Source organism: Mesocricetus auratus, unplaced genomic scaffold (genome assembly GCF_017639785.1).
Source record: "Mesocricetus auratus isolate SY011 unplaced genomic scaffold, BCM_Maur_2.0 Super-Scaffold_6730, whole genome shotgun sequence".
Taxonomy (NCBI): domain Eukaryota; kingdom Metazoa; phylum Chordata; class Mammalia; order Rodentia; family Cricetidae; genus Mesocricetus; species Mesocricetus auratus.
In genome coordinates this window covers 40,601,072-40,625,978 of record NW_024429184.1, presented here as the reverse complement: position 1 = coordinate 40,625,978, position 24,907 = coordinate 40,601,072, and the positions used below count along the sequence as shown (strand labels likewise).

The following is a 24,907-nucleotide window of genomic DNA, read 5'->3' as shown; positions in this document are numbered from 1 at the left end:
ATTCCCTTTTAGTCTATGGGGGCCAAATACATTCAAACTACCATAGTGGGGAACTTGGAAAGTAGCAAATAACCAGAGAGCCTTGTGTCATTGTAAGTTAGACACATGGAAATGGTAGCACCAGCATTTAGTGCCAAAGAAACATACCTAAGGCAAATTTATAGACATTCCATGTGAATAACCTTGTACAGAACCAAAGACCTGGTAGAAGGCTTGGATAAATGAAGATGCTATGGTAGCTCCTAGATGATGCATAATTACCAGGGGCCAGGTGAGGAAAAATCTGTCTCATAGGGAGGGGACAATGCCTGATGAGGTAAAACAGTATGTACATTAGCAGACATGTATGGAATCTATGTTAGGAACTGCCTTTCTTGGACGCTGCTCTGTGGAGCTCCACAGACCTGATGCCATCTTCCCACTACCCTCTCAGAGGGGTTTCAGGAGCAAATACAAGAACTTGTCAGGACTTTGGTTATGAACAAGAAAACCAACTCTAAAACAAGCAGAGAAGGAGAGCAGAATCAATGAGCTTAGAGAAAGGGTGGGACTCCCTTCAGCCAAAACCACAGCACAGGAAGCATCTGGTTAGATGCCAATGACACTGCCATTGGCAATACTACAGTCAGAAGTGGACAGAGGATACCAATGCAGTCAACTTCCACCACTCCCAGAATAGTGCTTTGGACGCTACTGCTGCTAGCGCTGCCAGAACAAATTCTCCAGGCCTCCTTACTTCCTACTAAGGATGGATTGGGTCTTCTGGGTGAGTCTTTATGTCCAACACTATAGCACTTATTCCCTTTTATTGATATTTGAAAACAGGTAGTGATCCCATACTTGGCTTTACTCTTTATGGTCAGACCACCTACCACAAACAAAGAAAGGGAAAGTCTCACTCCTGTAGTCAAAAGGGACAGTGTCCAGCACTCTTGACTGAATTTCTTGAGAATACCTGATCTACCTAGGGCAGAGCACTATTAAGTTCTGTCACTGTAAGGAATGAGTTGGAGTTTGAAGCATCATCTGGGATCAGTAACAAAGGATAAACTTATATTTTCACATACTTAAACTTTGGCCTGAGAAGAATTCATGTGTGCTTCATTCATTAGACCAAATAACACCTTACCCATGGGTATGGATGTCCAAGTTCACCATCACAACCACCTCGGTATGCAGGATGATTCCATCTCCAATCTGGGAAGATCACAAATGAGGAAGATGTAACCACTGCATAGATATCTGGCAAGGATTAAACCATGAAGGCTTTGTCCCAAACTCTGAACACTGTTACACTGTGATTTATTCTCAAGGTTCTAGGGCCAGATGGCTGCAGCATCAGCCTTTTGGGTCTAGTTTGAGAACCGGCTCTTAAGTTGGTGCTATTCTCCCTTCCTCTCATGAGAAGGGGCAATGGACAGGTCTGGAGTGCTGCATACTTTTTCCAAACACAGTGACAACATTTAATAAACCCAGCACAACTCACCATGGGTGATAGTCAACCAGAGTGAGCCACAAATGATGAATAGCTGCCACATTTTATTATACTAACTACTTAAGCTCCAGTTTTCTCCGAGAATCCCCTGGGAATCATAGTGAGGATGAGAGGAGAAAGGCTTCTCTGAGGCAGTCTTAGCTGCTGGGTTCTGCCTCAGTTTACTCTGTGACGTCATGAGTCTTCATCTCCTTAGCTGAGCAGAGAATGTTGGAGGCAGGAAATGTTTAAGATCAGAACCGTAGTAGACTTGTAAGAAACGTATCTGTTTTCCATTAAGTAGATTAACGTCTCTGTTGGGGTTGCTGTTAAAGGACAAGTTAAGGGACTGCTTGGGTCTGGCTGGGTAGGCATCACCCCTCCCAGCTCTCCTCTTGAAGCAGGTGATCTCTCCTTGCAAACCTGCCTTTCCCTGATGAGTTAGATCAGCCAGGTACTTTTGATGGAGACACTGATGGGGAACTAATGGAAATGTCTCAGAACATCAGAAAGTAAAAAGGAAGTGGTGTCCATGCATTTTGCAGATGGAGGTCTGTCCCCTGCTAAGTTGTACACTAAATACGTCATCTGGTAAAAAAAATAAAACACCAAATATTTTTTGCACATAACGTATTTATTTCTATAAGGACAGTTTTCAGACAAAGGCAACTATTCCAACTGTCAACATCCCCTCCTTCCTTCTTACTGTCTCTTGTTTTTGTAGTTTTAAGCAAACACAATGGCAGGTGGAAATTTCCTATGAACACCCATGTACCTATTTCCTATGTTCAGTAACCACCTACTTTCTTACTATATCATTCTTAACTCTCATTGTCTCATACATTTTGAAGGTGTTTTCACTTCATTTTTACTGCTGTATTTTAATTTCATACAAAATAGGTTTCATTGTGACATTTCCATTTATGTCTACACTACACTTTAACTATACTTCCTTAATCCTTTCTTATTTACCCTTCCTCTCCTACTGGAAAATTTCCTCCTTTCAAATGGTCTGGTGTGGGAATTTAAATAAAAATCTAGACATTGCATAATTATACCCATGGTGAGTTTAGTATCTAGTATGTAGTGTATAGTAGAAGAGTACTCTAAAATGTATATATATGCATGAAAACATTTTCAGGTCATATACATTTTCAATCCAGGACATCAATACTCACTATGGTTTGGTTTTTAAGTCTTGCAATCCTTCTGTAAGGTTTTGATTTTCTTAAATGTGAATTTATGGCTTTGCATTCAAACTTTCCTACTCTGTTAGAGATACTATCTCCAATCCTCTCCCCTCCTAAGCCCAGATGTTAAATGAATAATTGACACATCCATGAAGACTCTGAAAAACAGTTAATGAGAACTTAAAGTACAGCTAGCATTAGAGATCATGAAGAAGGCAGACATTTCTCTTGGGTTTATGGATTGGACTGCTCCAGGGAACTCATAGCAGTCATGGGTGTTCCTATAATGCTGCACATTCAGCATGATACAATCAGTTTCACTGTCTTGATTCCAGCTCTTCTTAATGCCATACTCATATTGGATGGTGACATCACCAGTCTTCATGCTTTCAGGGTTCCATACTTTTGACTATTTTTCCTTCATCTTATGTATCTCACCAGTTCCAAATCTGACTAATTTTCTCCTGAAATGTTCCATACCCATCTGTTTTTCTCCAGAAGGCAGCATTCTGGAATGAAATGCAAATAACCCATGTAAAATTCATATGGGTCAGGCTTTCTCTGAGAGGCTAGCAGTGCTGAAGGGATGGGATCCAGGATTTTTATCAGGAAAGGCTTCCTTCCCATGAGATGACCCCAAGGATGAAGACATGTGAATGCAGTAGACTGAACCTAAGCCATGGATAAAAAATGTCATGCTGTCTGTTGAGTGGGGCAAGTAGGAAGTGGGCCAAGGAGGGGAGGGTGGGACTAGAATGCAGAGTAACAGAACTGGGTAAGGAATGACAATGGTTGATTCATGTAAAACACCCATTGGAAGCAGGGAATCGTTTGGACATCAACTCCACTTAATAGCTTCCTTGCTGTTTAACAAAGGACTACAAATTTATCACTTTCAAACCCAACCCACTTATTTCTTCAAATCCTAAAGGTCAGAAAAAGCAGGCAGCTTGGAAAGTTTCTCCACTCAGGTTCTCTAAAAGTGAGTCTTTGCAAACTAGAGTTCATAATTAGAGCATGGTGGGGTCAGCCATCATTCCTAGTACTTCTTTAGGTGACCAAATAGAGAGGAAGACTGTCTCAAATTGTGGGGACGGCTTCTACTCCCTCGGTGGTTTGCTCCACTGGACCCCACGAGAGCACAAAGTATGATCTGCCAATCTATTTCATAAGGTTATTGCCCCCTTATTTAACCTAATTGCCCATGCACTTTGCTCATTAAAATAATAAACACACATAGAATCTTTCATAGGTTTTAAACAGTTAATGCTTTGTGTGTATGTTTTTATTTAAATCAAATTCTTGTGACTTCATGACCTCACCCTATTGAAAATTGAGATGCTAAAGCCTGTTGCCTTTTCTCATTGACCTCAGGGCCGTCTGGAGTATTTAATGTACTTTACACACGATCACTTCAACCATTAACCTTCTTGATGATTTTCAGAAAGTTTTGCTTACATATTTTACCAAAATTATTGAAAGCAAATCTTACTTTTTGAGTTATGATACACACCAATCCTCCTTCCTCTCCCCTGTTTCCTAAAAGTATTCATGATTTTGCTAATTGGAGGTTTGAGTTCTGAGGTCCACATTTGAAGATGACTGAAGGCTTAACAAGCTAAATGACTAGACTAACAATGTGATCGAATATTTAAAACATACTGCTCAGTGAAGACATAGCTTTCTTTTCTTAACATAGGGTGGCAATAAGTATTGATTTCTTTCTTAAATTTTCAGTATATATTTTCCCTCAACTTCATTTAGGGGATCCAATGATTTGCTAATGTAAATGTTATTTTAAAAACAATGCATATACTAGGAACTAAAATCATAATATGCCAATCATAAGTAAATAAAGGTCTTAGAAAATTAAAGCAGTTTTATGGAAATTTTTTTGAGGCAGGGGATTACTATGCAGTCCAGACTAGTCTAGACTCAGTAACATTCCTGCCTCAGCCTCCCAGATGCTAGGATTACAGGTGTGCAGTGCTATTTCTAGCCCTTATGAGGACTTTGTGAGAATTTAAAAGAAACATTCACAGAAACAGGTGTGATTTAAGTGTTTATTTTTATTTGTGGTTCTGGAATTAGAGATCCAATGAGTTGAACAGATGAGGTTGGCTATGTAGTCAGAAAAGGATTAAGAAAGTAGAATCAGAGGGTAGAATTGTGAGTTTGCAGCAGTTATTTTCCAATGTAAAAGTTAAAACAGGGAGACTCCATTATCCTACTGGCTAAAATCCACCCCATCTCATTTCCTAGTCAGATAAGCAGTTTAGTCTGGGGTTGGTTGTACAGAATTTCAATGTGGATAGCTCCACTTAGTTTTAGTTTGTTGCGCCTCATGTAGGATTGCAGTCCACACCAAGCTTTGTCTTAGTTAGGGTTTCTATTGCTGTGGAGAAGCACCATGACTATGGCAACTCTAATAAATGAAAACATTTAATTGAAGTAGATCGCTTACAGTTTCAGATGTTCATCCATTTATCATCATGGTGGGGAACATGGTGGCAGGCAGGCAGATGTGGTGCTGCAGGCAACAGGAAGCTGACTGACTGACACACCGAGGGAAACTTGAGCAAAAGGGACATCAAAGCCTCCACAACAGTGACACACTTCCTCCAACAAGGTCACACATCTTAATTGTGCCACTCCCTTTGGGGGCCATTTTATTTCAAACAACCACAGGCTTTTAAACATTTTCCTTGATAATATTCTTTTTCAAAAAGATACCATTTTACTTGTGTCAGTGTATGGATATGTGCACATGAGAACAGGTCCCCATAGACACCAGAAGAAGACACTGGATACTTTGAAGCTGAAGTTACGGGAGGTTGTGGGCTGCCTGACATAGTGGCTGGGACTAAATTCAGGTCCTCTGGAAGAGCAGCACATGCTTTTAACCACTGATCCATCTCTCCAGCCAGATAGTGTTCTAATCCATCCAAAGGGAGACAAGATGGCACACCTCACGCTTTCAGGTTAACATTCCCAGTTAGAAACCCTAAAGAAAAATTTCTACTCCCAAAATTATTCCAACATAAAAACTTGGACATCTTAAAACTCAGGATCTATTTTGTCTAGTACTTGAACTGTATGCAAAGGGCTTGGGATTGCCGGTGGGGATGGGTTTCCATGGTTCCTCTTTTCTTCTCCCCCCGAGTGGATCCAGGTAGGCATGAAACAGCGGGTGTAGGAATGCCCAGCTCGTATTGTTGCTTTGCGAGCAAATGAAGACTGCAAGGCGAGCACACTAGCAAGCCAGCTGGAGGGATCTGGAGTGCTTGGCATTTGGCTGCACTGAAGCAGCAGGTGATTTTCAGTAATGGAGAGTAGAGACTAGGGCAGCTGCTTCCTGTCACCTTCCTCCAAACCCCAGTGGTGCCTGTGGCTGTGACCTCAGTCCTGCTGGCACTGGCTACACAGGAAGGACGTGCAGGTTCAGAAATCTAGTGACATTAAGTCAAGAAAATTTACAGGATGCTTGCAGAGCAGGGGGTACCAAAAAGACCAAATGGGAGTTTATATAGTGACTGTACCAGCAAAAACGTCCCCTGGTGGCTGGCCATGAAGTCCAGAATTGGGCGCCCAATGTCATCAGGAGTGACACATGTTATTGATGGCACTGATTCTTGGAATCAAGTTGAAGCTTGTCCCCCCTTCTCCTCTCTTTCTTACATACACCCCTTCTTTCCCTGGAGGTGGTACACAGGTATGAAGAAGCAACCCCATTAGGGTCTGAGCCTCAGTGCAGGGGATACTCGTCCGGGGACAGGCACATTGATGAACTCGGACTTGTATTCCAAGAACATCTGAAGATGATTCAGCATAAGCATGAGGCACTTTGAGTTTTTTGGCATTTTCTAAGCTACCAGGGAGAGGGACAAAAAGGTGGAAATGAATCACTTCAAGTAAATACAACTTCAATAGTACTTTTCTGGAAAAAACAAATAGTGCATCATAGAAATGACAGTATCTGTGCCAAGAAGGAAGTGAGCAGGGGGTTGAACACCTGGTCACCTCCGGGAGTCATTTAATCATGCTCGGGGCAGAAAATAAGAGATTATTTGGGCAAGAAAAGTAAGAGAAACTAGTATGTAGGCAACTGAGAACCATGACCAGTGTATGTTAGATAGTGCTATAAAGCTCCCAGGCAAGAAGTTTTAGAAGTTCCTTCATCTCAGAACTTTTAGAGGAGGTTCTGGGATTATTACTGCTATTATACTTGTTATTACTGTTATCTGCAGAAGAATGTTGCAGTGGTGGTTAGGGTTTGCTTTCGTCTTTAGTTGACTGTATGGAATCTTAATTAATTCAGTTTCATCACCTGTGCTCTATTAGAAAGAAGCGTTTAAGGGTTATTTAGAAATGTTTAAACCTAACAAGCTACAAGAGACCTAACTATACTCACAACTGTGTCCCTCACCCAGTGGAAATGTGCCCACTTAGCTACTTTTCTTGTTAGCTCAGTCAGCTGTACAGAGTCCAGTGCCCAAACCATTGGGCTCCATTTCCCTGTGAGTCTATGAAATTCAAGTGATCTAAGGACATATGCCCATTGAACTGGAGGGTACCTCACTCTTGTGATGCTACAAAGCTCCCTTTCACATTCCCAGTTTAGTTTGTTGTCAAGGGTGACTTCTGTGTGGCCATGCATGGCATGCGGTGACTTCTTGTCCCACATTACATTGCATATGAGATCAATAAACTGGGACCACTCTCACCTGTCCCCTGCGGTGCTCTGTCATCTGGTAATTTTGAGAATGGTTATCTTTTCTGCATGAATGGGGTGAGTGAGAGGTTATGGCACTGTGAGTGCACTGATATCAGGGGCACTGGCTAGAGCTTGGTTCCACTAGTGGCCAAATGCATCTTTAAGTTTCTGGGAACGCTCACTGACGGCACAGGCGTAAAGCCAGTACATGAAGTAAGGCACCAAAAGACACAAAACTGACCTTCTGCCCCTCATGTTAGGAGGACACATCATGATTCAGACGCAGGCAAGGGTCAACTCATCCAACAACAAGCCAGCTTCTGTCTCCTGCCACAGCAAAGCATACTCTGAGATGTATGGTACTCTCTAACCAGATGTCTATTTTATAAAACATGTCTGGTCTCTTGGCTGTGATACTTAAGATGAATTTGACATAGAAACATAAGCCTGGAAAGGGGCTGAAATGTTAGTAAAGTTAAATGAATTCAGAAACAAGGCCTTAGCTGGAGTGTTTGCAGTGCAGTTAAAACATCTGTGTCACCACCAGAGGTTAAGGTTTGACTTTGCTATGCTCGGTGTCAAAGAATGCTTGGTTTTCCCTTTGTCATCAACAGCCTCAAGAACATTATACAGAATACTTTTTTAAAGTGACAAACTTTCTAGAATAATCTACTTAGAGAGAGAGAGGATGAGAGAGAGAAAGAGAGAGAGGTTTTTATCTTGAAAAATTAGAAATGCAAGTTGGATTGTGGAGCCATGAAGTCATTGAAAAATAATTCCACAGCAAAACTGCTATTTTTGGCTTTTAGTGTCTGCCAGCTTGCCAACTTGTTGCAAATGATACTTATCAAGGATGCATACACTTTCCCCATCTTGTTTCATACCAAACCCTCAAATGCACAGTATACAATTTAATTAGGTAGTGATGCTGTTGCTTGCTCTCTCTACCAGATCTAAAGATCTCTAAAGCTAAGCTTCCTTTGATTCCAGCTTTTAAGTGACACAAATTGTATTCACAGGAGAGAAAAGCATTACTTAAGTTATCTGTAATAATCTGTTTATATCTCTATCTGGAATGAATTATCTCACAGTCTTCAGTTTATGTTATAATGGGATGGCTCTATAATAAGTTAGCAGGAGCCATAACATTCCTTTGAAATACCTCTTAATGGGAAACCTCAAGAGTATTAAAACTGTACAAAACGAATTTTCAAAGAAAGCGATTTTAGTTTACACACTCCCTGTGAAATTGGAGGCACTGAAATTAAACATCTGTAATACAGCACACAGGTGCTATTGCTCCTTGCGTTTAAACAGGAGGTATTTAGTGAATATTAGTTTAGTCATTGAAATTAAACAATCTCAGCCTCTTGTATACACAGACAGACTCCTTCCAAACAAAGGGTAGATTGATGTAAAGATAGTTACTTAATAGTCAAGAGTCTTTATCAGCCAGAATTCAAAGGAAACAGTTTCTGAATTCATATACAGAGTTCCATGGAGCATGTGGTAGGTGGAATTCCAAGGCGACCAAGTGTTCCCTGTTGCCTGATTCGTGTTGTGGGTACATGGCGAGTGGCTATGTAATTTCTCGGTCTGTGCACTTGGTGGGTTATGCCTCATGGCAAAACTGATGTTAAGGTAGGGAGGGAAGCCCAATGCCCCCCCCCAGAGGCTCTTTCTGGTTAGTCACAGCAGAGATGATCAGGGGTTTGTAGTAGAAGAAACACCCTACTCTTTTTTATCACCTTAAAAACCAAGGGGCAGGTAGTAAAATAAGAAAATTGTGAACTGTGTCGAGGAGCTGAGGGAAGACTCGGGCTGTAAGCAAGTGGGGGCTTGTTACTGCAAGGGGCTACATTCTGCTAACATCGAGGAGGAGGATGTTAGACTTTCCCCTGGAGTCTCCAGGTAAGAACTCAGTCCTGTTAGTGTCTTGATGATGTGGTTCACATCATGTCCTAAGAGTCCAGTTACACCACGCAGTCTCCTGGTCAATACATAGATAAAATAATAAATCCATAATGTCTTAGCCTGCTGGCCATGTGATGATTCGTTGCAGATGAACACATCAAGCATACACTTACATTTTATAAGAAGCATACCAAAGGGAAACTTTCATTTCTCATTCCTTAGCACTCTTCCCATGACAATAAGAAGGAAGGCTTGAGAGGACTTAGACTGGGGTAAATAATCTAGAATTATCTGAGGAGAAGCATTGGCTCTGCTGATTTTCAATCTATCAATGGCTGCTATTTTTTCAAATTACATTGAAAAAAAACCAGTATGAGAGGGAAGTCCCAAAATAAAAACATACAACATCACTTCCAAATTTGTTAACAGATTCCGTAGGTGTGAGGCAACTTCATCAGAATGTAGTAATGCTAAGAAGAACCAATTCTCCACATCATAGTTTTCATATATCACTAGCAATCACAGGCCAACTCTAGTCCACACATGGTAGTGCTGAATTCAACAACGATAAATTGGAAATTCTTCAGAATGAAAAAAAATACAACCTGCTCTGACTCAGGAAAGTTAAGTTTTGAAGCAATTCTGAATTGACATCAGAGCACTTAGGAAGCTGATGTTGGGGCCTCTAAACCCCTCTGCTGTTGAAGCACTAAATTCTAAATGTGAAAATGTGCTTTTACAGGAGATGCAGCAATGCATCAAAAGATTGTCAGGAATCTGGGTGTGTCTTAAGAATCTAGAGATTAGCACTGATTCGTCAACTCTTCTAAACAAGAGGGAATAAAAACATGCAAGAATCTCTTATGGATGGACTTTAATTGATCCTTTTGGCTATTGGTGAAGAATTTGTATTGCTAGATTCATTGTATTTCTAATTGTAAGTTCTTGAAAAACCTCTGCTGCCTTCCATAATGGATGTATCCATCTCCTACCCGACCAAGGACGTACCAAGTGTTCCCATTGTATCCTGGCCAAGACTTGCCAGCTTGTTTGACTTCATTTCCCCAGAGCATTACTAGTATTAAGCACCATCTGAAAACTTACTGGCTATTTGCAAACCTTTTTTTTTGGAAAACTATCTGGAAAGATTTTGCTTATTTTGAAATCAATATCTTCCTTGGTGTTGCAACTGTGGTATATGAATTCCTTGTGTTTTATTCATCAATTCCTTGAGTCCATGAGGTAGAAAGTGCTTCTTAACTTTTGTGGTAGGTCCATTCTTTTTCATATGATTTATTATAATTATTATTAAATTTTGTATGTGTGTATTACTGGGGATTAGATCAAGCGCCTTGCTCATGCTAGGCAAATGCTCTATCACTGACTTATAGACTTAGGCTAATTTCTAAACAGGAGAAATGTCTAACTTAAAATATCTTGTAAAGGTACTATGTTGGATCAGCTACATGCTAGAACCCTTTTCCCCATTTTGGTTAAGGCTAAGAATGGCTAGATAAATTCACTCATAGTTTCTTTAATTGAATTTATATAAACAAATGCAAAAATAGTGCACAATTGGTTAAAATTAAAAGAGAAAGGAAATCAAGTATAATTCTATTCCAGTCAGTCCGTACTCACACCGTTACAGTTTATCCATAGATAGATGAGATTATGTAGCAGTACTCATTAAAGGTGTAGATGAGTGAGTTAGCTAGAACTTTATGTAACAATGTTAGTAATACAAACATGTTCTGCTTCAAGTACAAACAAAATATAGGGAATAATAAAACAAAGGGCTTGCTACAAATGTGTTGAAGCTACTGGCAAAAGAGTTTTGTCAAATACTCAGAGTAACTGGTGGTGGACTGAAGGCTTCTTCAAAATGAATTCAATAAGAAATCAATCTTGAAAAATAAGTATTATAAAGAATTCTATAAACAATTATATGCCAACTTTTAAAATTTATTAGAACTTCCAAAGTCTTATAATTAAAACCACAAACAACAAGTGAATCAGATAAATTGCTTCTTTAAATTTTTTTTCATTTTTCAAGGTTGCCATGACGGTGGTGAAAATATAATTATTAGGATAAGTGAAAATCTTTTCAAATGTCCTATGTATAGCAATCAATATATGAACATTTAAGGCACCCTAAAACCTCAACATTAAAATATCCACAAATGACACGTTGATAAATCTTACAATATAGATTATCCTTTAAAATTTTTGATGAGTTAAAGAAGCCAGTTATGAAGCACATTCATTTTTATAATTTCACTCATGAAATGTCCAAGATAAGCAAATTTACTGAGATTGACAGTCGATTAGTGGTACCTTAGATCTGGGTTTTGGGAGGAATAATAAAGATTAACTTAGTGGTTTAGCTAGTCTTTATTGTCTGCCTGACTAGACTTAGAATCACCATGGAAACACCCCTCTGGGTGTATCTATGAGGATGTTCAGAGGACCCAATCTGAGTGGAGAAACAGCATCCCATAGGTTTCAGTTCAGGACTGAATAAAGAAGGAGAAAGCAAGTACAGTCCTAGCATTCATTGCTCTCTGTTTCCTGACTGTGAATGTGATGCTCCTACTTTGTGCTTGCTCTGCTATGACAGACTGAACCCTCATAAGGGGCTTTTGTCAGTGCCTGATCATTGCAATGTGGAAAGTAACACAGTGCTTATGACATTTTTTAGGTAGGGCTGATATAAAGGCTCTAAATTGCAATAACAGTTTCACTCTGACTATATTAAAAACCACTGAGTTATACGCTTTAAATGAGTGAGCAGAATAATATATAAGTCTATATCAAGATGTTAAAACGTAAATACAAATTTTTTAACTTTAAATCAGCTTGTCATTTTGGTGGGGAGTGTAGCCTTTAACAGCCAAGCCATTTCGCTAGCCCACTAACTGAGGAATTCTTAGTAACAATGTTAGTGTGAGGAAAGGGAAAGGCATGTGTCAGCAGAAAAGATAATCAGAGGGATGTCCATGGATTGGTCTGGTCACACTTTAACAAAAAATCAGAGAAACATCCATTCATTTATCATCTGTCCATCCATCTGTCTGTCCATCCATTCATCCATCCATCCATCCTTTTAATATTTACTTTTTACTCAATTGATATATAGTATTTGTTAAGAATATACCATGTCCTAAAACTTATCATTAGGTCAAGAGGCCATACCCAATGCAGTCCTGCCCAATAGTTTCCCACTGGGACTAACTGAATTATAGAATTTAGCATCTAGATACATTTTGGGGCTTTATTGCTACCAAATACTTCATTTCACAGCTGGTTAAATAATACAAATGGATACTTAAAGGAACATTGTGATGGTGGAACAAAGCTGCTTTCTGACTTGACAATTTATTATTTCACTTTCTTATGTGTACATTTGTGTTTGTGGATATACATGCCTGTACTGCATACAGGCTTGGGTGCCTTCCTTCATTGCTTGTTACCTTCCTTACTTTGTTGAGACAAAGTCTATCACTGAACCAAAAACTACCATTCTTTTCCCAACCACATTAAGCCCCGGAAAGCCCCCTGCCTACATCTACTCTAGCAGGAGAGTTTCAGGTGCATGGGCCATGCCTGGCTTTTTCATATGGTTGCTGGGGACTCAAGCTTGGGTCTTCCTGCTTGACCAGCAAGTGCTCTACATGGTGAGCAATCTCCATAGCCTAGAATAAAATACTTTGATTTAACATTGACATACAGCCTATGCTTTGGGCAAATGGAGTCACAGTGGAAACCACCAGGTAAGTGGACAAATGGGCTTGTTACTCTGGGGTCACTTGTGCTCACGACAGTTAGTTACTCCACCTGAATGTATGGGTGGAATTGTTACTCCTGGCATTTGCATAAGAGTGTGTGTGTGTGTGTGTGTGTGTGTGTGTGTGTGTGTAGTTAAAGAGAGGGTATTTGATACACAGTCAATAGTAAAGGAAGAATATGAAAATAGGTGTAGAGTTCATGAATGTGTCTCATTTTCCAAATAGTAGCAATAGTTTAAGTGAGCATGGATGAACAGGACCATGGGTATTTGTTGCCATGGTTAATGGAAGACACATGTCTCCTGCACTTATGTATTGAATTGCTATGTCGAAAATAGATACTTCTCATTTTTTTGCTTTTTTCTCTTTGGTTCAGCATTTAAACCCTTAGTAAAAGGTCAAGGGACTATTTAATTCTCCATCCTTTATGTGGGGTGGTGGGGAGAACAAAGATTGTCTTACTGTAGAATTTGAAAATGCCAGTTTTGCTTTTCCAACTTTCTTTACAGCCACACAACATATCAGTCATGAGTACCTACATCCAAATTTGATCTAGGAGCCAGTGCTAAATAAATAAAGAATAATAACTTTCTTTTTGTAGATGGGAGCTAATCAATTGAACCTACCTCTTCCACATGAAGAAATTTGCATAACTGTTCAGATTTCTATTGATTGTGAAGCTCTTGACAACAGCTTACTAATTTTTTCTTACTTCTTAGCCAGAATTTACCCCTGTTGTTTGCAGCTACAGACTCTGACTAACTCCTATTTAGTTAGTTCAGGGTTTATCACTCACCAGAGTGGGCTGCAAGCTAAGAAATGACTGTGTTAAGGGAAGAACAGGTGACAGGATTAAAATGAATACTATCCTTCAAACATATTTTGTTGCGGAATATTTGTACACTGTGAAAATGTGATGCTGTGATTGGTGTAGTAAAAGCTGAATGTCCAATAGGTAGGCAGGGGAGATAGGCAGGAATTGTGGGAAAAAGAGAGGAACTTGGGATGACTCTAGGCTCTTGAAAGAGACACCAATGAGACATGGAGGGAGTCAGACATACAGAATGAAAGAAAGCTAAAAAGTCATGAGGCAAAATGTAGATTATTATAAATGGGTTGATTTAACTTATAAGAGCTAGTTGGGTAAGCCTGAGCTAAGGTCAAGTCTTCAATAATAAGTCTTCATGTCATTATTTGTGAGCTGACAGCCCAAAGAAAAATCTGTCTACAATATTCGACAATAGAAAGTCTTTTAATAAACTAACTTGAAATCAAGTAATTTAAATGAACTGTACACACAAACCTGCATCAGTTTGTATCTCAGTGGAAAGATTAACAAGTTATAGCAAAATGGTGCTTTTTAAGTGACTAGGGAAAAGAATTTCAGGGTCAGGTAAAAACTCGGCGCAAGGGAATCTCTCCCAGGATTCTACAAGGATGAACCCAGCTAAGACTCCTAGCAAGAGAGAAGGTAAAACTCAAGTTAGAAAGAGAGGATGGAGATTTTCTATGAGGTTTGTGGACAAAATGCATGTTAGAAAGTTGGATCCATTCAGATCTCATGCATACATGTACCTTGTGAAATCAATGGATACATTCCTTTGTTCATCATGACTCAAACCCCACCGTGCTGGAACACCTACTGCAAGCCCAAAAAGTAGAGGGCCAGGAAGTTCTGTCTTGTCATGGAAAGCCATGTTTGTTTAGAAACATGAGCAAGCAATACTCAGAGCATGGGAATAAAATACAGTAGGTTCTTCATAATTGTTTAGAGTTCTATAAAATGTATATTATAGCATGACAATATATTTGCACTTATAATTGAGGAAATGATAACTAATCCAAGGAGACATTAGGAGAGAAAAAAAGAGACTATCTTGTCTAAATCCTGTATTTGTTTTTGGTGGTTTTATGCTATTGCTTCCTGCTAAGCACTGTTACAAATAGCAGAAGCCAATCCTAGGCTCTCCTTGATAATCTGAAAGCCTGTCAACAACTGCTTATCCCTAAAACAAAAATGGGAAGAAAAATTATATCATAGCCTTACGTTGTTTGAATACTAAGTAAACTGGGCCTGTTTGGAGTGACAGCTTTTGTGGCTACAAAACTGACAAAACAGACTTAATTCCAAAAGCGGAAGGGAGAGAGCTATTGCAGCAACTCATACTCAGATTATAAGGTTTGGAATTACCATGGTGACCTCTGACTTGTGTGTTCCTTGTGCAGTACAGGGCAGACTTAGGTTACATTTTGACCTGATGAGCATGGTTTATACTAGCTGGCACTTACCACATCTATACTGTAAAAATGTGTTTCATGAGGGTTGGAAGGATGGTTCAACCATAGGAATTGGATTTGATTCCAGGGCCCATATAAAATAAGCTAGCCATGGTGGTCCACACTTGGAAACCTAGGCCTGGCGAGGTGGAGACAGGAGATACCTCAGGCTGACAAGCCAACCAATCAAGCCCATTGGATGAGTGCCAGGCCAATGAGACAATTTGTCTCAAAAAACAAAGAAATGAAACCAGGAGGTGGGATCAACTAGGGAATGACAGGCAAGGATTTTCCCTGTGTGCTTTTCTCTTTCTCCTTTAGAGAACAAAAAATTGCTTCTATTTAGTAGGAGTGTGCAAATGATGCTTCTGCCATATTTCTAAGCCTATGTATTGAAAATGAGTACTGGCAGTCTGGTATGGAGGACAAATGGTAAATCAAGGATTTAATAATTTATTTCTTGTCATTATAAGGCCATAGTCAGGCTGAAAGAAAATCACATATTTGATTCCAAAAGTCTGACAATTTTGAAGTGGAAAGTGGGAAACAGGACAAAATCTGCAATTCAGAATCCAGAAGACAAAAGTATATACTCAGGAGAATGGCAGCCATGTCACAGTCAAGACCAGACTTATCCTGAGATTGAAATAAAATAGTGTGATACAATGGACCATACCATCAGCAAGCATGGTAATGGAGTATGTTGCAGTATTTATTCCATCCAGTGCTCTCCAACATACTCCACTGTGTCAAAGTACCATATAACTAAGTGGAGTTTGATCATCAAAGTAAGTAGGTCATTAGGATAACAGGGTGGTTTTGATAGCAGGCCAACAGCTAGTATGCCATGTCTACCTAAGTCAGAAGTGGGTGAAGATATCATACATTTGGAGTCACACAGCTCTATTTGTCTCCAAAAGCCTGAATGTTTTTCTAGTTATGGTATTTTTCAAGTTGATCAAGGTTTATGTGGAGCCTACCAAGCATATAAAAAGTCTCTGGAACCAATGTGATCTTAGTTTCAATTTTTTTCCATCAGCTTCAAGTATTTATCTCTTTTAGGCCTTTAATTTGATCTAGCCTCACTCAAAAAACATCAAGGTTATTTTTTGTTTTGTGTGTGTGTGTGTATGTGTGTGTGTGTGTGATGTATATTGTATGTACGTGTGTCATACGAATGTGTGCCTGTTGTATGTAGATTTGTGTAAGATCAGAGATCTTTGTGTAGATGTCAGAGCAGGCCACCAAGTGACTTCTGTCACTTTCTGTCTTAATTCCTTGAGGCAGAGCCTCTCACAAACCAGAAGCTCGACATTTTGGTATTGTAGGTGAATGAACTCTTGGGATCTGTGTGTCTTCACCCCCCAGTGTTGAGGTTAGGGTTACAAGTGTCTGCTTGCAGTCATGTCAGGCTTTCCTATGGATTCCTGGAACATGAAATTAGGTCTTTGTGCTTGTACAGTTAAGTGCTCCTACCTACTGAGCAATCTCCCCAGCTCCCTGAAACATATTTTTGAGTTGCATTTAAAATTTTAACACTTTGAACTATTAATAGTCATGGATGAGAAGTACTATATGCCACCATTGACCTGTGTTTTCTTTAATATTTATAAATTAACTAGGAAAACTGAGTTTTACTTAAAATTTTATTTCTTGAAATGTTAGATTTTGGATCACTACTTCAAGAAACAAGAAAATCTGAGCTAAAACCCTTGTGAAAATTAGAATCCACAAGGCATTTTATTTATGTGCTAGAAATAGGAAATTATTTTTCCTTGGATAAATAGAAGTTCCAACTTGACGTTTTTACTTTACTTTGATATTTATTAGATTCTTATTTATTCTTGATTTTTGAAAAATTTTGTGGTCAAGCTACTGAGTTTTATGGTAGCCAGAGGGGGTTCCCTTGTTATAGCTTTCTGATACTTTATGACCCTGTATTCATCTCTATTTTTCTTTCACTTGCTTTATTGTCATGGACTTTAAAGTCATTTCATTTAGAAAGACACTTTGGAGTGCAATGCAATCATAAAATTAAAATTCCAATAGTCCCTGGCACACTGTTAACTTGAAGAAACTGCAGATATTTTTAAAGGAAAAGGAGGTTTAAATTGTGAGATATCCTTGACTGGTCTCTCATAGCACAGGGAAATAATATGCTGAAAACCATCTTTCTTTAATTGTGAGAGTGACACACTTTGTAGACGTCCTTCTGGTCTTTATGTACCTGGTAGACTTTCACACAGGACTGTGGAATACTGGAAGAGGAAGGATAGTGAGAGTGGTGAATCCTTCAGTATGTCACAGGATGTGTGATCACACAAGAATGCTGTTGGGGTGAGGGCTGGGGCTGGAAAGGGAGGGTGTAAAAAACTAACCGTTTTGGAAAACACTATAGAAAATTTCATATTTATCATTGTCCCTGAATTTTTAATTTATCTCTGGAGTGTAGTAACCAATATCAGGGATGATAGACATGTAACCTGGGGAAAGGTGATGTCAACTTGTACTTGGGAAAGCCTACAACACAAACACAGAAAATCTGGGCCCCATGGTCCTCTGCTGAGGGAATCAAATGCACACTTTGCCAAGCCTTACAAACTGGGATTGAATTTCAGCTGGCTTTCCAGCATATTTGAGCCAAGTCATGAAGGACCTGGACTGTGAGTCAGGTAGGAGGCATGAGAAGACATTTTAATTCAAGATTAGCCACTTGGTTCAAAACTATGAAAACTAGGCAATGTAGAAAATATAAATTAATGGGAAATCCTCCCAAATGAATTCTTCTGGTGTCTGCTTTGTTGAAGTAGGATGTTGTGGGGCATTATTCTACTTACACTTCCATATACTACTGGTAGAGACAAGCAAGGCCAACAAGTTCACCAATAAAGAAAAGCAGTGAGATTTTCATGTAATGTTTGATAGCAAAGAAAAATGAACTTCATTATTGAAGTAGCTGTTAGAAAGTTGGAGATGAGGCAGAATTCCTTTCTAGGTATTTCTTTGAAGAAGAGAATCCTCCAATTCTTTGTTTTTTGAAAACTGAGGGACAAATAAATGGATGCTATTGGGAAGTAACTTCAGTTCTTTTATTGTTAGAAAATTATACTAACATTTTGCTAAGCCATTAAAACCGCATTTATTTAAATGCTTCACAAATATTATATATACTAAGTAAATATATGTGTGTGAGAGTGTATTTTATATTGTATACATGCATATGCAGGCATCAGCTCCACTGAAGAGACAAGGTCTTCCTTCTTTTTTTGAGACAAGGTCTTTTATTGACCTGGAACTAACCAAGTAGTCTAAATGGACTGGTATCACCATACCTTGGTGACATAATCGTCTCTGCCTCCCTAGTACTGGTATTATAAGCACAGGCCAATATGTCTTTATAAGTACAGGCCAACGTGTTTTTATAAAGCCAATGTGTGTTTTGAAAAATTTTATTAGTTCTTGGAGACTTTCACACATTTCATTTGATCATGTTCATCCTAATGTCCTCCCAAAGTTACCCCCCATTCCATACCCACAAACTTTGTGTTTTCAATTTTTCAAAACTCTTTGAGTCCTGTTAATGATGCTTATATACTTTAGGTAAATGGCCATCTGCTGGAGTATGTCATACATATGAGATGTCATATCCTTAAAGGAAGAAAGCTAATTCTCCCTCTACTATCACATGTCAATCACCACCGTCTCCTCAGCTGTGGGAGGAACTTTATGATACCTAACTTGCCCCATCAGCGCTGACCATTTTTTTTTTACCAGTGGATTGAACTTACACAGGATTTGTGCATCTTGTCATAACACTGTGGGCTCATGTCTTCAGTTGCTCTGTTCTGTCCAGAAAATATTGTTTCTTGTAGTTATTTATTGCCTCTGGGTCTTCACTGTCTGCATCTTGGAAGGGATGCTCCTACTTCCCCACATTTGGTGGACAACTAGTAAGGAACGAGTTTCTAGTTCAATGAGTTTTGAAAACCATGCATGTACACAAACCACCACCACAAAAACAATGTGAAAATGTTCATCATATCTCGTGGTTCTTTGTACCTCTTCCAATCTCTACTTCATAATTCAGCAACTGTGGATCTGAGTCTATCACTATTGAAGTGGCTGAATTCCTCTCAACAGGTTCACATCCTTAGAGGGTGGCCCTATTTGGAAAGGATGTAGAACTCTTAGGAGTTGAAGCCTTTCTGGAGGAAGAAGGTCATGGGCAGTGGATTTTAGGGACCACTTCCTGCTTGCTTTCCATTTTCTGACAGCCAAAGCAATGTGATCACCTTATCCTGCAGCCATGCCTTCCCTACTGTTATGATGTATCTATGCCACAACAAGTTCTTTCTTAAATAGTCTCTGTGGGGAATTTAGTCAAAGAAACAAATAACTAATACACTTACAGATCTTTTTTATTTATTTCACTAAGGAATTTCAAATAGATGTATTCATTGGGGCAGGACTCCTCATGATCTGTTGATGTCTACATTGTGTCCAGTTGGATTTTTTTTTGTGATGGTCTTTATTTTTTTGATGAGGGGTGGTAGTTACTTATCTGTGGGTATAAGAATAAGAGATTATTATTATTATTATTATTATTATTATTATTATTATTATTTTATTATTTGAGACAAGGTTTCTCTGGGTAGCCTGAGCTGTCCTGGAGCTCTTTCTGTAGACCAGGATGGTCTTGAACTCAGGGATCTGCCTTCCTCTGCCTCCTGAATGCTGGAATTAAAGTCATAGGCCACCACAGGTGGCATGTAATTAGGAATTATGCTGGTCTAGCAAAGTGGCAGTAGTAGATTCCATTGTAAGATCCATGACCTCACTAGCCTTGGGAAGTTTGCCAAGTTTCTAGTACCAGACATGATTGCTGTCCTACTGAGTGGGTCATAAATCCAGCTAGTCAGCTGTTGGTTACCACTAACATTCAAGTACCCCTTATTGTACCTTTGTAGCTATTTTACCACGATAGTCACTGCTGTAGTTCATAAATATCAAAGCTTAGTAGGTCTATTAATTACTCCTGCATCTATTGTTCAGGGACATCATGGAAGAGAGGATGGAAAATTGTAAGAGCCAGAATACCAGGAAGTCTGCTATGAAAGTTTCTCCTAGAAATGGCTACATATACATGACCAGAAAAATGGTGACATCAATAGACATGGTAAGAAATGGGGAAACAACACCTCATGATATCCTACGCCTAGACAAAGAGCTATGGGTGACATCTGACTAATGAGAGAGAGGGAAATTAAACTCTCCAGGGATAAATCTCCTAATTAGTTATCTAGTACAAAGTGGTCTGCCCCGAAATAATGTACAAATCACCAATAAAAACAAACTCTGCAGATTATCTTTATATATTTGTGCATCCTTATACAAGCGCCAGTGGGGCTATATTGCCAGGCAGGTCATTATTATAGTTAACAAGGTTATCTGGGTGCAAAGTGTAGTTTCATCCTTTATTACCTGGATATTTATGGCCAACTTTCTGAAGTACTCTAAATCTCAGTTTTCTTGTTAGAAGTTAGATACAAAACTTAGACTCTACAGGATTGTGGTGAGGGTCACTTGAGATAGGTATAGGTGTGTGGTCACATTGCCAGATAACTAACATTTCTATGATCACCATTAATCCTTGGGGCCATTTGTTTTTTGTTTTTTTTGTTGTTGTTGTTCAAGTCTAAAATTTCAGTTAAATAAAATTTTCAAGTAGCAAAATATAACTTATTAAGTTACATGGAAGAAAAATCAGACCTAGGTCTGCTGAATGAGCGCGGAAACCATATAGCTCCTAATGACATTGCTTTCCCCATAGACAGGTGCGTTCCCTCAACTCTCATGGAAGAAGCAGCTTCTTACATGATACAGAGACCCTCATGGAAAAATGTGCAGAATGTAAGAGATGTTGGAGCGCTCAGCTCTGAATGGGATGTCTTCATGAACCCCTCCTCTCAAGGCTCAGGGATCAACAAGGAAGAGGAGGTGGAAAAATTCTCAGAGCCAGAGGCAGTGGATGACTCCGAGAAAGCAGTGTCTTCCAGACCAAACAGGGATTATTTTTATATGAACTCATACAGATTGAGAAGACCCATACAGGTTCAAACTAGAAAAAATTCCCAGCACTGAAAAGGGGCAGTAGACACAAAGTCCCACCCCTAACCAATAAGATATTGGCAATTGAAAACCTTTAGGAGAGGGAAAAATTTGCTTTCTTTAATGGAGTGACCCTTGGAAGTATTAACACACTTCAGGGCAGGCTTAGCTCAGGGGTAGTTCGCCAATACAAAAAGGACTGCATGGTTGATATTTATCTTTTTTATTTTCCTTTTGCTTTTTCCTTTTGGTTCGTGCATCTTAAGAAACAGAGAACATGGAGTTGGGTGAGTAGGGGAATAACTAGGTAGAACTGGGTAAAGGAAAATATGATAAAATATTATTTTAAAAAATCAAAAAAGAAAAATATCTCTGTATAATAAGACATGCTATTGTTGCTGATTTCCTGAAGTTCTTATTTGTAATCAACTATAACCTTGGTTTTATATTTATTTTTATAAATAGGAAATATTTATAATTTGAGTGAGTAAAAAATATGATTCATTACTTCCTCTTATGGTTAAAGATATTAAATCTATGTGGTTGATGATATTGTTGGGATTAAATATTCAAATCTCTTGAATTAAGACTATACTTTAATGTCACGCTTCTCTTGGACCTGGTGCTTTATTAGTCTTCCAAGGGCTACTGTAATGATAGTTTCAATTGCTTCTTTTACAAGAATTCTAATCAAGTACAAAGCACAGAAATGCAAAACAATACAACCAACAACAACAACAAAAAAAAAAGAAAAACGAAGAAGGGCTAATATCAAAATACTTAGTATTTACATTCACCGAATCTTGCATTATTTAATTATTCAGTTGGTTCACTTGTCTGAGCATTGTCCAAATTCTAATGTTTTCCATGTTAAATTAGTGTTCTATGTGAACTATTTTCCAAATGTTATAAATGAATCTCTTTTTTGTTTTATAGCCTCGATTTTTAATTTAAATTAGAAGCAATCTTATTTTATATATCAATTCCAGTTCCCTCTCCCTCCCATCTTCCCATGCTCCCCGCCAACCCCCAATCCCATCCCCCTTCTGCTCCCCAGGGAGGGTGAGGCCTTCCATGGGGGATCTTCAAATTCTGTCACATCAATAAACGGATCTCTTATTCCACTACATGGGTTATTCTTTTGCACATGCCATAATTCTGGGTGCATCAGTGATATTAATGTTCTCTCAAAAATATTTATAAATAATTTACACCAAATTATGTTGTTTAGAAGTTAGGGATCTGGATTATTACTTAAAATTCCATGCTATCTGCTCTCCTCCTTTCTCCTTCCTTCCCTTCCTGGTTTTTCTCCTTCCTTCCACCTCCCTCCCTAGGATATTTATTTAGCATTTACAGCATCAGGCAAAGTTCCAGAGGTAGGAACTTCAGTGGTGAACAAAAACAAGCAACCTGACCTCATGGAGCTAAGCACCCTGCAGTGAAGAAAGGTGTGAAGTCCACAAATACAGTAAAAGGGATCCGTGTTTGAAGTGGGGGATACTAGCAGTTAAGCTTTTCAGGGGGAAATTGTAATTTGTGGTTTTTAAAAACAACCACCACAAAGTGAGTTTTAGCAGAATGCCTGGAAATAACTTGATAGTCTATATTTTCTCCTCCCATTTTTGACCTTAGGCACCATTCTTATAGTCTGTCTAATCCTTTTTATTCCTCCCTCTTTTTTCCTTCCTCCAACACTGCTCTATGCTGTCATTGAAGTTGCTTTCATTTCTCTTCAGCATTTTGGATTGCTTACTGGCATTTCACCACATGGAGAGCTGCTTTTTTTCTTTTTTTGTTCTTTTAATAAAAAGTAGTTATAAATTTAGTTAAGGGAGGATGTTTGTACTTTGAAAGTGAGTAAAAACTCATATACTAACAATTCGGCTTTTGTATTCTGTACTGTCACTAATTTATGTAAGCTAACCTATGTCTATGTTCTTCTAACTTTCCCACATACACTAGCAAATGAGCATGTTGCTTGACCTTAGTAACGCTGTTTGTATTCTGTGTTTTCTCGGGTTCCCACTTGGTACCTGAAAGTGTCATTTCTACAGGCAAATGGATTTTTGGTTGTCAGTTTATGTTTCTTCACAAGAGCAGTGGGTTCTGAACTAGAGTCACAGAAAGTCAGCAACAAAACAAAAAACCACTCAGTTAAAATCACCAAGTCCCCAGCATCTTAGTGATCTGATGCCAGGCCAGGTCACCTCCAACTGGCTTTGAATTTGTCCTTATCTTTGCACTTGGTATGCCTGTCTTCCTATCAATATTCTTGGTTTCCACACATGCATGTCCTTTGTAGGGCTGACAAGCCTCTGCTTACCTGTGCCCTGGCAGAAGTCCCATTGGCCAGCCTTGCCTATTCCTGGTGTTTGGTACTAAGTTCCTTTATTCTCACCAAAACTGTAAAAGGGCACTTCCTCTTTGAGCATTTCCCCTGATGTTTCATTTAATCATTGGTGAGCTTCACCTTCTCTTAATTACCTTCTTTACTGGATTAACTGTCTCAATAATATCCATTCTAAGCTGTACTTTCATGGGGAAGGTGGAGTTTATTTAGACAGTCTTATGATTCTGAGTTCTTTCATTTTTCTGTTCCCTTTGCTCTTTGGATAGTTCAATCAAAGCTCAGTGAAAAAAATCTATATATAGTTACCACTTTATATTTTGGCAGTGTTTTTCAGCTGGAATAAAGATGTAGCAGTGTTTATCAGCTAGAATAAAGATATAGCCAGATAGGGCTTCAAGGAAGAAAGCAATATCACTCTTCTGGGTGAGAACATTAGGTAACAATTGTTCTGCTTCTTATATTCAGTTCCCACTTGATAGTCCTGGAAAGTGTATTCTTCTATGAGTCTCAGTAAATGTGAACGACACTGGTGAGTCACTATTTCCAAGTATAGACTTAGGAAAGAAAGATCATTGCCCATTATTTCCTGCACTTAACAACAGCAAGCAAGCAGTACTTAAGTTCAGCTTTTCTTTCTAAATGGTCCTGAATAAAGAGGACCATCCACATTTAACTTCAAGATCATAATCTCCTCCCTAGGTTTACTGAGCAAACTAACTATATGTTGCTCTTGAATTTCCTGGTCAGCTGATAAGAAACTGCCAAAGATGACCTGAGTTATAAAAGACTCCATTTATGAATCCTAGCCACTAGTCCTTAAGAATTTTATAAAGAAAGAGAGCCTTTCTTTCCCTGCATCTGAATCACAGAAGGGAGATTATCTCTTCCCGGCTTTAGTTGGGCTTGTAACCAAGTAGTCCCAGGACTAGTGACAAACACTTATACTTGAATCTATATTGCATTATGGTTAGTCCTTCAGTTGACTGCCCCAATAATTTCAATGTTCCTCCGAACTGGAATTAATGATAGGCATTATAGACAATTAGAAAGAACTGGTAGATAACTGGATTAAAAAAATCTTCGACAGTGGAT

General features: G+C 38.9%; 1 long non-coding RNA gene across 1 annotated transcript in view; it reads left to right on the top strand.

Annotated features, from left to right (window-relative positions):
* LOC110340149 overlaps positions 1-21,510 on the top strand; it is a 177,922-nt gene extending 156,412 nt beyond the window's left edge. Inside the window, exons 2-3 of the long non-coding RNA XR_002381921.1 lie at positions 20,407-20,530; positions 21,185-21,510. This is a non-coding gene — a long non-coding RNA (uncharacterized LOC110340149). The remainder of the gene's footprint in view (positions 1-20,406; positions 20,531-21,184) is intronic.
* The last annotated feature ends 3,397 nt before the right edge of the window (positions 21,511-24,907 follow it).